The 14296-nt window shown below is 39.8% G+C and overlaps 1 pseudogene; it reads left to right on the forward strand.

Annotated features, from left to right (window-relative positions):
- The first annotated feature begins 1381 nt into the window (after positions 1-1381).
- On the forward strand, positions 1382-4057 carry LOC109476000 (annotated as a pseudogene).
- The last annotated feature ends 10239 nt before the right edge of the window (positions 4058-14296 follow it).

A 14296-nucleotide genomic window follows, 5' to 3' on the forward strand; every position in this document is an offset into this window, starting at 1 on the left:
AAGTTTGATCCGCCACAGAGGTAGACTACGTACCAATATAACATGCACAGTTTTATTACTTATTATTACGTCTTTTAGACAAGGTACAGAATAATCTTCTGAAAACTAAATCACATCACATTTGCTTGGTACATGTAAAAAAATTGGCAACACTCTAATTGAGTGAACTTTGGGAAAAAAACACATGGAGCAAGTCAGAAATGATGGTTCTGTCATGGAAGGAGAGGCTTACGGTGCCGACATAACGTGTTATTAGTAAGATGCATCTAAGTATAGGATTGAAGCGGTAGTATGTAAAAGAATTTCAATTGTACATTAATGACGTCAGCAGATTTATAATTGTTGTGTTATATGGATGTTTGACTGAGCAATTGAAGAACCTGTGACATTTAAACATGGCTGTAACTATGTAACAGTTTAATACCGCTGTAGCAATCTAGACTGTAACAATGTAACAGTTTTATGCCACTGTAACAACCAGGACGGTAAGAATGTAACAGTTCGTTACCACTGTAACAATTACAATTATTGTAACAATCTAACAATGGTATTAATATATATTATTATCACGACTGTAAAAAGGTAACAGTGTAACAATCAACACTGTAACAATGCAACAATTTAATACCACTGTTAAATCTGCTGCCTTTAATTGAGATTGTTAAAAATGCTTAATATTTAGCGCTTTTTGGTGATTTCTACAATAAAAAAGAACTATTATGGTTCAATGCGCCTCTGTACTTTTTGAACTGTGTCAGTGAGACAGGATGTTTGTGTGTTAGATCTGGCCTGTGTGTTAGTGTGACAGGATGTTTGTTTGCGTTAGATCTGGCCTGTGTGTCAGTGAGACAGGATGTTTGTGTGTTAGATCTGGCCTGTGTGTCAGTGAGACAGGATGTTTGTGTGTGTAAGATCTGGCCTGTGTGTCAGTGTGACAGGATGTTTGTGTGTGTTAGATCTGGCTTGTGTGTCAGTGAGACAGGATGTTTGTGTGTTAGATCTGGCCTGGGTGTTATTTCTCTCCAATCTGAGGCGATTTCCAACTTACTTCGACTCTAAACCTACTCTTGGCAGTTTTGACAGACAGGTAAGACCTTTATGTACCTCCTACACTCGCTGTGTCGCGGTACCGCAGTATATACTTCAAATCGTGATACGTGAATTATCTAAGGTATATATGGGGAGGGGGGCAGATCGACCTAGATAGTCTCTTTCCAAATATACTGGCTATGGGGGTCATATAGACTGTGGGCATAAATAGTATGGAAATATCATTATGCATGAATTCTTGATGTGAAAGTTTTGGTCTTATATAGAAACGGATATTATGTAAACGTTGTCGACGCTTCAAGTTGGGAAATTTTATCTTTGATTTCAGAAAATTATGGACCGGAGAAGCAGTGAGATTCCTGTGGACGAGCTGCCAACTGTGCACCCTGGGAAGGAGACAAGCAGCAGCGAGGACCCGGCAACAGACACGGGAGGACAGCAGGACAAGGAAGAGGACATTCTATTGGAGGAAACGCACGGGGTAAACTCTGTCCATCCTCCCGTACAGAGTCAAACAGAGCAGACGGACGGGCCTGTGGTGAAAGGTACTGTGGACAAACGTTTCAAGTGTGACCAGTGTGACTATTCTGCATCACGGAAAGGCCATTTAGAAAAACACATCACGGCGGTCAATTTCTAGGGTAAAGTTTCCAATTCTACGGAGGGGTATCAGGTTACCGGGGTTCCACGCGCGGCTTCCGTGGAGCCAATCTCAACGGTTAACATTCTGTTAAGCAATAATTAACATTTTCACGGGGACTCCATTGTCCAAATGTGATAAAATCAGCACTGCATATACCTCAAATGTTGTTGTTTTTATTACAATGCCTAAATGTGGGTGAAATCACTCTCAAAGCGTCGAATGCTTATTCTAGAACAATCGACGTCAATAACCAAACAACTGATTTAAACCGACCCCAAATCTTCCAGAAAATCCCTCATTTTTGCATTTTAGAGAACAGTATAACAAAATTAAAATTTAAGTCGGACAGTTTTCTTATTTCAAAGTTAAAGTGTTGCTAAGGCCGAAAAATTCGCCAAAAAATGCACTTTTTCAACTTCAAAGACCGATAATTCCAGAATGCCGCCATCTTTAAAAAATCCGTCCGACACAGATCGAGATTTGTGTCTTGCCTACAACTAAAAACGTTTCTGAGGTAAATTGAATTTGTTTTTGTTGCGGCTTAAATACCATGTTTGCACTCATGTCAGGCAGGGTGAGTAAGTAGAGGGGGTAACTTATATCCCAGTAAACAACAATTACGATCGTCAAGGTCACACACGATGACGGCAGTAGCTTCGTTACATGTTACATATCAACTATAAAACAGGGCATAGATGTACTGTCCCGAAATTGGTTTATATTTTGTGAAAAACTTGATTTTTTACTGTTAGGAGGTAGCAGTGTAAAAACGGGCTTGAAGCCGCGGGTTTACTGTACATGACCGCGGGTGACCCGGGACCGAACGAACGTTTGGTTCGATTGACGTCATATCGAACATGATTCGATTCGAATGACGTCATATCGAACATGATTCGGTTCGATTAAAAGGTTGGAATATTTGGGTCCAAATTTGACCATCGTGCATAGCTAAGCATACTGGAGACAAACCCTACATGTGTGGGGAGTGTGGATACAGGACAGCTGATAGGTCCCATCTTTCCAGGCATATGAGAATACATACAGGAGAGAAACCCTACAAATGTGACCAGTGCGACTATTCTGCTGCACAGAAAGAACATTTAGACACACACATGGCTAAACACACCGGAGACAAACCCTACATGTGTGGAGAGTGTGGATACAGGACTACTTTCAGGTCTGCCCTATCCGTGCATATGACAAAACATACAGGGAAAATGCCCTACAAATGTGACCAGTGTGACTATTCTGCTGCACAGAAAGTTCTTTTAGACCGACACATGACTAAACATACATGAGACAAACCCTACATGTGTGGGGAGTGTGGCTTTAGGACGGCTGATAGATCTAACCTAACTGTGCCGAGAAAAACCCTACCAATGTGATCAGTGTAACTTTTTTTTTCTGCGCTTAAGAGGTCTTCACAACTACACATGGCTACGCATGGTGGTGAGAAACCCTAAATCTGTGACCAGTGCGACTACGCTGCTACACGGAATATACATTGGGGCCGAAACATGGCTAAGTGTTTCATTTGAGAATTGCGTTCAGTGCCGATTAATAAATTCCTCAAAAAGCCGGCATGTACTCGCTTGTCGTATACGTCGCTATGTACTGCCGCAAATTTACAATACCAGTTTTGTATTCCTGTGGTTTAGTAGCATTCTAATTTTGGGCCGGATTTTTCTTAAATTCGCCCGCTCGCACTAGTTTGGGGGTTTTCAGAGGGTGTCATCCATAAAATTAAGTCGGTGTGGCCTTAGTTCGCCGTAAGATTTTGAAGCATTTTGACCAATATGTTAAATTTGTAATTGACTTATTTTGTATGTTTTTTTTTTCTTGTTTGTTACTTAAGTATATTTTGTAAATGTATGTCCGCAGGGAACATTGAAAAACGCCCTTGCGGCGACATGTTTTACCCTGGGTAAATAAATAAAATGAAATGAAATGTTGTTGACAGAGCAAAGTTAAATGGTGCAATGACATCCTTACCAGTTCTGTAGTAACCAGTTCTATGGTTCTGGTTGGTAACGTAGCGTTACTACAGTGTTGTTTTGAGCGAGTCAGTCAATCGATTGTCGATTGTATTAGAGACTGCGAAACCACGAAGCCATTACTGTTCCCAGACAAGTTCAAGTTTTGAGTCTAAAATCAGACCAAAGTTATTACTTTGTTCAGAATATTGTAGAAATGAAGCGTAACAAACTTTGAATTGACATGACCTTGTAAAAATTTTATGATATCATTTTATTGCATTGTGGGACCTAACATGCTTTATGAATTGCTTGCTTGCAGCTTGTACGCTGGGAATATGGAAGAAATGGATTTTGCAAATGTGAGAACCAAGCTATTGGTTTGGTCTAGACCAGTTCTCAGTCAAATGCATACAGAGTTGGCACTGCAACGCATGTAGATTACAATGTTTTGGAGAAAAAGGCTTGTTTGAAATAACTTACCACCGTTCCAATCTATTTTCTCTCTCTGTCGCTCTATCTCTCTGACTGACGTAATTTGTATTATTTGCGTAATCAATAGAAGATTTTCATGGTTAAAAAGCGACGCCTAGCGGCCAAAAATGTTATTGTAGAAAAGTGCATGGGCAGCAAAATACACGAGCCGCTAAAGATCCTGCCACGGACATGTGCAACGTCTCTTTGCTATACATGTAGTACACAATTGCAATGGTTATAATTACCGATCCCGGAAGATATAAACAGTGTAATGCAAAATTATGATTTTTAACATAGAGTTGTCACGCTTCAAAAATGTAACATGGACGTTATTTTATTTGATTATCTGTCAACGCATGTCATAAAAGCCACGATTAACGTCACAATGGACCGTTCCATAAGCCACGCCCCCCTTAGCAACGCCCTAGCAACTCGGACACCTCCGTCAAAATCAGAGCGGGAAGGGCCGTACCGACTGCCGCCGCCAGAATGTCGGATTTGCATCCCAACTTTAGGGTCGAGTTTTCGGCAGCGAAAAAGAGGAAGTCACCACAGATATGCCATCTCTAGGTCAGCCCTGACTCCTCCAATGGCACATATAGTAGTTTCTACTGATGGTGTCGAAAAAATGCTTCATGCTTCAATCCGTCTAAAGCATCCGGACCAGACCAAATACCACCGTTGTTTCTCAAATTGACAGCTAGTGAAATCGCGCCTGTACTAACCAATATTTTCCAACACTCACTAAACACTGCAGAAATCCCTAAAGACTGGAGGGATGCATTGAGGTGTTTAAGAATTCATTCTTTCCTAGAACTATATTGCAGAGTGGAACTCACTGTCACCAAGTACAGTAGGGGTATTGTCAATAGATAGCTTTAAACAAAGTCTAGAGCTAGAAGTTCAAGGGTTAGGTGTAACAAGTCGATCGGTGTAATATAGCCAGCTGCCGAAAGGCGGTTATACCGGCTATACAGATACATATACAGATACAGGTTGCTGACTAACAGCCGATACATGTTTGAAATAGAGTATGCATATGTTTATCTGTAACAGGTTTTACACGGCATTTGCTGCATGCACAGCTGCATACAAGCTCGGGAAAAAAACGAAATGGGAAATAAAGTCACGTAGGCTCACGAGGGAGGGCGCAACTTATAAAGGGATTTGTGGTACAAGTAGAACAATAAGCACGCAAACACGGACATAAACAATAATGATAGCTTATGAACAACTGGAAGAATAACAGAACGTCCTTAACTTAAAAGTGCATGCAATTTCACAAATTCAGTTTACATGTAAAACAAGGAGTCTTTATCAAGCAGACATGAACTGAACATTTCTGAACATTTCTGAACATTTGTTTGCAGATAAATCATCACACATTAGGCGCAATTAGTCAGTGGTGGCAACAACCAGAAATTGCCAGAATGTAAACAAACATGGCTGACAGCTGTATTTTCAACTTTTAAGCAGATTTTGGATCCCCCTTTCCCTATATGACACTGCAGCGAAATATAGTTGATTAAGAAAAAAGAGTTTTTTTTTGTAAATGACTACCACGTACACATGGTACTTCTGTACGTTTGGAACCGCATTGTGGAATCTGTTCAAAGCTCTCTGTAACTGTTGAATAACTGACCACCATATGTATGTATACAACTCCCTTACGTTTGGGACCGCATTGTACATATATTTCCCTGTGGACCGCATTGTACATATATTTCCCTGTAATCCAATCACGCATTTCTGTAGATAATACTGTAAGAAAATGATAACAACACACATTGTTCGGCCCGGCGCCATTTTCACCTATATTCTGTAATCTAACCTACTTGATCACAATAGTTAAAATATTGACCGCAATAGTTGAAATGGATATATTCGTCGAAAACGAATTTCTCTTTGCTGATAGAAGCGTGAACATATTTAGTTTTTTAATATCTATTGCTATCACGTAGCTTATGCCATGTGCAAGAATGAACTTATGGTAGAAAAAGTATACGTATGTTATTATGTTTCCATATGGCGATTAACAGTAAATGAACAATAGTACCTGTAGTGTTTTTGTTTTACTACATATACTTTATGTTATTATGTTTCCATATGTTTTTTTTTAAGAGAGAAGAAATAGCGATTAACAGTAGGTAAACAAGTATAGTACCTATAGTATTGTTTTACTACATCATCATATGATGGTGATTATGACATGTACTTTTATTATTTAGCGTCAGAAAAAAAAATAATGCAATGTAGCATCATTGTTCTCTTTCCCATATTTTACCTCATCTAGACTACATATGCATGTAGCCAATCTAGGCAGGAATATGCAATTAAAATTGCAATTAATTGCAATTAATATTACCTACATGTATTTTGGAAATTGACACACGCGTATTTGCCACTAGTGGAATAATTACTATATTAAAAAAAAATCAAAATACAAGAAAGCTGACGACATGGTGTGACGACACTGCTGGCTCCAAGCTTGGTGTAGAGGTCTCAGCCCACGGGCGTTCAACCCCTACCTAAGAAACAAACATCAATCAATAAATCAATTACCAATCAATAAATGACAGTCTAAAATATACTTAGTTCTTCAGACAACACAATATCTTTAGTTCTTCAGACATTTCAAAGGATACATGACAGATACTTTATTGCCTTTAATTTCACCATTTGAATGTAAGTGTACTGTTCTGTCCCGATAGTATGTAGATATTTGACGGAATGTGTTTTTATTGTTGATTCTGCAAAATGTATATGTCTGTTTTGATTGTACACTTGATCCTTGGAAGAGTAGCCAAACAGGGCTAAAAGGTTTCGAAATAAATGAAATGAAATACACCAATTAAATGAGATAATTATAAAATCTACAGTTCTTACCAGTGTAGATGCAGAACAGCTCTCCTCCGGTCCACTGCCCGCCTGTACATGTTCTGGAGGTTTCCCCGTGCAGCCGCCGAAACCCGCGGAGGCACCTGTAAGTGCACGTCTCCCCTTCCTCGTACGGCCAGCGGCAGGTGTAGGGTCCCCAGGCTCCCCTCCTGCCCGAAGGGGGAGGGTCACATCCAGCTAAAGAAAAAAAAAAATAAGAAAAAAGAAAAGGGAATTATTCGAACAGATAATTCTTGAACCCAAGACATCCGGCATCATATGGCACGGTTGTCGAAAGGAAGAGGCCAAATGGGCATCTGTTTAGTCGGTGTAACCGCTCTTTGCTGTATACGTTTGTTTGTTTGTTTTGTTTGAATAATTCTAAAGTCATACATAAACTTTATAGACAAAAGTACAGCGACTTTCGTTAAGGCCTATGACACTTAACAAACAGAGAGACACATGGGTACAGAAGCTCAAAACGGACTGCACGTAAGGTCCCTGTCACACATTCACGAATGTGGCGTCCCTAACACAAGCCGAACGCCCCCAACCACGAAAAGCTAGTTATGTTACACTGAACACCTGTATTGTAGTAAGACGTATCAGATAACGTAATGACTAGCGCAGTATCACGTACAGGTACGTCGGCACTGTAGCGGGGTCCCAGACCAGTGACCGTTAACACAGGTGATCGTGGTGCTGCCAGACACTGCAGAATATCCATCCCTACAGGTGTAAGTGCAGTTCTTTCCGTTCTCGTAAGGCCACTGGCAATCCCTGCTCAAGCCGTGCCTGGTGTAAGGTGGCCGCCGGCATCCAGCTGAGAATGGCACAAATAAATCTATGAAACAAGTCGTGACAGAATAATAAAATTTCTAAAAGGGAACTACGTGGACATGCATTTAGGCTACATTTAGATAAGAACTGTCAGGGCTCAATTATTGAGCCCTGACCCAACCTATTTACATGTAGGTGCATAGAAAATTTTTGGGTGCACCATATAAAACAAAACCTAATTACAGATTTTACTGCTCCTCTTGAATCTGAACTTGAATCTTAAATGTGAGGTACCTTACAAGTACTACAACAAAGATTTTCTGCCACGTAGATGCCAAGAATATCCAGTATCACTGTATACATTTAATATGTACAAAAATACCTACAAACATATTTAGGTGCACCAGGTTGCACAAATCCAATTTTGGGTGCACTAAGGTGCACATGCACCCAGTATTTCGAGCCCTGGAACTGCAGTATCAAAACCTGCCTGTAGGTAAGAGCTACTGCATGTAGGTAAGAGCTACTGCATGTAGGTAAGAGGTACTACATGTAGGTAAGAGCTACTACATGTAGGTAAGAGGTACTACATGTAGGTAAGAGCTACTACATGTAGGTAAGAGCTACTGCATGTAGCTAAGAGCTACTGCATGTATGTAAGAGGTACTACATGTAGGTAAGAGCTACTACATGTAGCTAAGAGCTACTGCATTCAGGTAAGAGCTACTACATGTAGGTAGGAGCTACTACATGTAGGTACGAGCTACTGCATGTAGGTACGAGCTACTGCATTTAGGTAAGAGGAACTGCATGTAGGTAAGAGATACTACATGTAGGTAAGAGATACTACATGTAGGTAAGAGATACTACATGTACATTGTAGGTAAGAGCTACTGCATGTAACCCTAGGTAAGAGCTGTATGTAGGTAGAAACTGCATGTAGGTACGTACTAGGTTGGTAAGAACTGTATAGGGTGGCTCACATATTCGTTTCTAAAGCCCTTGGGCACAAGCTACAGCAGGGGGCAAGTCCACTGGTGGTGGTGAGAACAAAAATTTTAACTCCCATACATTTTCTAAAGCTGAGTGACTCGGCCGGGGATTGAACTCACGACCTACTGAATGCAAGGCGAACACTCTACCACAATTGCACTCTACCCCAACTGAACACCTTTCTTATTAGCATGCAGTTAGAAATGTTGTGCGGTACTTACTGTACTCGCAGGTGAGCGGCATTCCGGACCAGGTACCATTCCTACAGGTGATGTTGGAATCTCCGTAGACCCGAGAGTAGCCTTTCCTACAGATGTAGGTGCAGCTCTCTACGTTCTTGTGAGGCCAATAGCAACCGTCTAACCATACACCCCGAGTGAATTGTGGTAGGCGACACCCGACTGGAAAAGAAACATCATGTCCATTGTATAGATAAACCTGTATATATCCCACAGCAAGAAACCTGATATACTATAACAATACATTGTTTGAAATTCTTATTTTTATACTCGGATTAAAGCATGAAAGTGAAGACACGGAACGTTCACGCATATCTAAGGCATACGAATGGATGTTTGTTCTAAAGCAATCTATAAATACTTTCTCAACCATTAATTCATCAACTCGTTACACAATCATCCTTTGGCTCACTTTTGCTGTGATAAGACTACAGTCAGCAATTTTGTTTTGTAAATTGATGATAACCTATCCTACTATAGAAAGGAATACAGGTTGTTGTCACGTTATAATACATTATCAAACCGCTTTATATATTCGAAAGCAGCAGTGATGCAGTAGAACTTACCAAACAAGCAGACCAGGGGTTGTCCGCTCCAGATGCCTTGTCTGCAGTACCTGCTGGTGTCGCCAGATCTCCTCTTGTAGCGCTTCCGACATTCAAACTTGCAGGTATCCCCATTTCGGTACGGCCAGCTACAATTTTTCCGCACGATGCCTTCTCCAGTCGGAGGGAAGTCACAATATTCTACAGAACAAGGTAGAAATGGGACGATTTGTGTCCGCGTATAGTTTCATCCCAAACGACCCATATCCATTACAATCCGACTTAAGGGCTATGGTGAAACAAAAAAAAAAAACAAAAAAACAACCAAACACACTCACCTCTAGGCCACACCGGTTGGCGCCAGGGGCGCCAATAGGCCTCCGACTGCCAGACAATGGCTGCGATCAGCACCAAGGCCAGCTGCACCTTCAAACTACAGAAGTAAAGAGACGCGTTACTAACATTCAGTTGGTAAGAAATGTCTCTTTTCTTACTTTGTGGCAACTTTTCGGCATAAACAAAGTATATTGGAAGGGTTGTGAAGTTCTTTTCCAAGGAAAGAGTTATATATTTTCTAGATATATTTGAATTATCACCACTTCGATTAGTCCAAACGTCTCTCCCATGTAAAATTGTGTCTAGGGAATAACAGGAGATTCTGAGAAGGCATGCATAAGGATATTCCAAAAGGTTGTGTAGGGATGTGACTGCACCCTCTTGTGTGCGATACGTAAAAGCACGCCTACCCCGTGACGGCTTAGGGTCGTCCGTTTTTTAGTTCTTTTAATTCTTAAAATTCTTTTAGTTTTTTTTTTAATTCTTAGCCTGAGAATTGCGCATATACTTGGTATACCAAAATTATGTTTAGTTACTTCACACAATGGAGTGAAATACCGTCTTTCCTGATGTTTTTTTTTCTTCTTCTCCTCCTGCCATTTCTTTAAATTGATTCAACTCCTTCATTTTTGGGCCAAATAAAATGAAATTTAGCATGAAGGTAGAGTGAGCAAATACCCCCAGGTGTTTTTTTTTTAAATTTTGTGATGCATGCTTGTAGAGTGGTTTTATTTGAGCTTTTTGACTGCATTATAGAAAATGTACTATAGCAGTGTGTTACTATATTTCGGCATGAGTCATCAGAATGGCATGTAGGGCAAGCAACCAATAGGCATGCAGCATTCCTCTGTTCTTCTTGCTGATTGGCTGTTGGATTTGATTGGATTAACTCAATTGACACCTGGTCAAAGCCATTCAATGTTGACAGTATGAACTCAAGTATTTGGTATAGGTACCCACAGGCCAAGAAATACGCCTCAATTTTCGAGGGACGCTCTGCGGGAGAGTGCGGTACGTTCTGCGGGAGAGTGCGGTACGTCCTGCGGGAGAGTGCGGTACGTTCTGCGGGAGAGTGCGGTACGTTCTGTGGGATAGTGCGGTACGTTCTGCGGGAGAGTGCGGTGCGTTCTGTGGGAGAGTCCGGTACGTTCTGCGGGAGAGTGCGGTACGTTCTGTGGTCCACTGGTAATTGGAAACGCCACTGCGAAACTTCTTCTGCGTAAGAAATATTTCGCGAGATTTCGGTCGTTAATAACCAGCCTTTGTATTTTGAGATTTACATGACACTTATTCCACCTCATTTTCACGTATTTATTCACAATTTGTGGACAATACGGGGGATTATCAGCGCGGCGGGTCGGCCGTGGGTGATTAATGTTTACTGTTTGATACTTTGATATTTGATACCGATTCGTGTGATTCCAATAAACATTTCACCTAACTACGAACTAGTTGGAAGAATGATAGATGCGTGGATGCCTGTATATGATTTAACAAACACTGAAAATCTGACGCTAAAACTGTCAGACATTTTGCTCCTCTCTGTTGGAACAACGCAAGCGGGGGGTCAATGACCTACACCACGCGAGTAGACAGTTACAAACGCGGTTAAACACGTAAAGGCCCGGTCACACTGGCCGAACTTCGCCAGAGCGTTCCTTTAACGGTATGGACGGGGTCCGAATTTCGACAACGCTCGTCACCGCGCCCAAAATCTGGGGGGGGGGATTAAAACACGGGCGTTGGCTAAGCGGTGTACCGCTGAAGCCGGCGTTGCTTTAGCGTTGGTTTAGCGGTAGCGAGTGTTGGTTTAGCGGTGACGCGAGCGAGTTTTAACATTTTTAACAGTTTTAACATTTTTAACAATTTTAACATTTTTAACAATTTTAACATTTTTAACAATTTTAACCGTTTCAATTCGTTTGGTAACGCACAAGGCGGCAATTCCAGGCATTGCAAGTTCGAATCCCGGGGTCGGATTTAACCATTTTAACATTTTTAACAATTTTAACATTTCTAACAGTTTTAACATTTTTAACAATTTTAACATTTTAAACAATTTTAACATTTTAAACAATTCTAACCATTTTAACATTTTAATAATTTTAATATTTGATTTGAATATTTTTCTTTTAATATCCGTTGTTTTGCTTTTTACACTTAATAACTTAGTCTTTTGTATTTTTCCAGCGTACAAACCAAAATCAGTTTGATGTTGTCACAAAAGTATAGAGTTGTCAAGAGAGTAGGAGTACTGCACTCTGCCAGGGTGAAGAATCTACAGAGGTATTACCAGTCACTAGTAGCAAGAGATAGACCACATTGAATGATGACGATGAGGACGAATCATATGAAGTACTATTATAGCTAGTACAGAAATTCTACTGCTTTACTTAATTTTTCTTTCACTCTGTACATGTAATTAGCTCACCGGCATGGTTTTAAAAGTAAAGATTATGATAATCATTGTATATGTATAGCTTATTCAATGTATGGTTTCATAGTTTATTCTGATTGTAAATAAGGCCATGTTGATTTGATTGTATGGATGACATCTGTTCGCGCATCGGTTTTCGTTCGTTTCCAAACTAAGTTTACGACAATCATACAAAACATCTGAAAAGTAAGCAAATATACTCCGTAAATTAATTATTGTAATTCCTGATTTCTTTCACCGTACCTTTATGTTTACGGTTTTCATTGTCACCTCTGTATCGTGAACTTATCATTACAGTTAACATATAATTCCTGGACTTTCTTTTTCCTGCACCTGTCACCACCGTGAATATATATAGTTCCCTGTACATGTCCATTTTTCTCAGACCGTGAAGTTAGTAGTAGTTACAATCTCGTCATCAGTAGTATTTAGATACCTGCAATATATAACTTTTGAGATTGAGATAAGTTTTAAGTAAAGCTGTCGAGATTTAAAGTGCTTGCATCTTTGTAAAAAAAGATCGGGAGATAATTGCCAAGTGCCATTTTTGTAAATAACGCTGTCGAGATTCAAAAAGCTTGTCCTTGTATAATTGCAGTATGATTTATTCAGAATGTTCTATTTTTGTTTGGGGAGGGACATGGAGTGAAATACTACATTTGCTACGAAGCAAATGTTCGCCTTTCTAGTTTTGAATTATATATTGTGTAGAAGACATCTTTTTTTACGTTTTAAACCGGCTGGAGAAAGTGGCTGAAAAACAAACAATGGGCCCCTTGTAAAGAACAATGGCGATTGCCCGAAGCGTTGTTCTCTGTTAAGAACCTGTTCATCAACTATCGTGTGTGCAGTACTCTGTTGAGGTTAGGCCATGTTGATTTGATTATATGGATGACATCCTCTGGGAACCCCAAAACTGATGCGCGCGTGCGAATAAAAAAAAAGTTTTGCAAAAAAAAAGTTGCTTTCATTATGAAATCTACGTGGTCATGAAGGTTGAACAAATGAGACAGAATATGTTATGGTGAATAATCTACTCTTGGAATTCATTTCTTTACATTTTTGTCTTTTTTACTTTGATTTTTGGCATTCTACGACATTGGTATCGTTTCTAAATGTTTTCCTTGCAACGTATGGTATATTTTTGCTCATTTAGCAACTGTTTTGCACGATTTACAGTATGGTTGAAAACTTTTTTTTTTGAAATGGCCGAAAATTCATGCGCGCGCGGATGTCATCCATATAATCAAATCAACATGGCCTTAGTATCTGAATTCAAGGTGCGCCATACCAGTAGCGATAACACATAACACTCAGATATCATTTCTCTCAGAATACTAGCACAACTTGGAAAATGACAAGGATGAAGCAAAAAATGAACGTCATTTTCGACAGCCAATACCTTTTTTTTTTGCTAAATATTACGTGTACTTTTCCATCAACAAAAATCAAGACATCACTAATGTGCATTGACCCTCAAAATAATTTGAGATTGCAAGCAAACAATGCCCTTGCATGGGGCGTTTTACTGGTCGCTGATTATCCATAGATCACGTTTACCTGGATCTTTGTGTGTGTAAATTTTTACATGAAGTACTGTACTAGAGAAGCCGTGTCTTAAAGATTTGTTGTGCGGAGATTCATTTCGTACCTACGAAATATGCTGTGCCATACATACGGCGTATCGAATTGGAAACTAAATGTAGCTTCTATAAGGAAGCCTGATAAGACCGATAATCTAGAGAAGTTCATCCTACATTCTGAGAGGCATTCTGTAAGGCTGGGCTGCCCGATTTGTTCTTGCACAGAAAATTATATGCTCTTTTGGACGACAAATTGTTTCTTGTGTCTTACAACACGACATTGTAGATGTATTTTAGCCAAATATTTCTTTCGCATTAAACCTAATATATATATATATATATATATATATATATATATATATA

The sequence above is a fragment of the Branchiostoma belcheri genome, unplaced genomic scaffold (assembly GCF_001625305.1).
Source record: "Branchiostoma belcheri isolate BF01 breed outbred unplaced genomic scaffold, Haploidv18h27 scaffold36, whole genome shotgun sequence".
NCBI classification, from domain to species: Eukaryota; Metazoa; Chordata; class Leptocardii; order Amphioxiformes; family Branchiostomatidae; genus Branchiostoma; species Branchiostoma belcheri.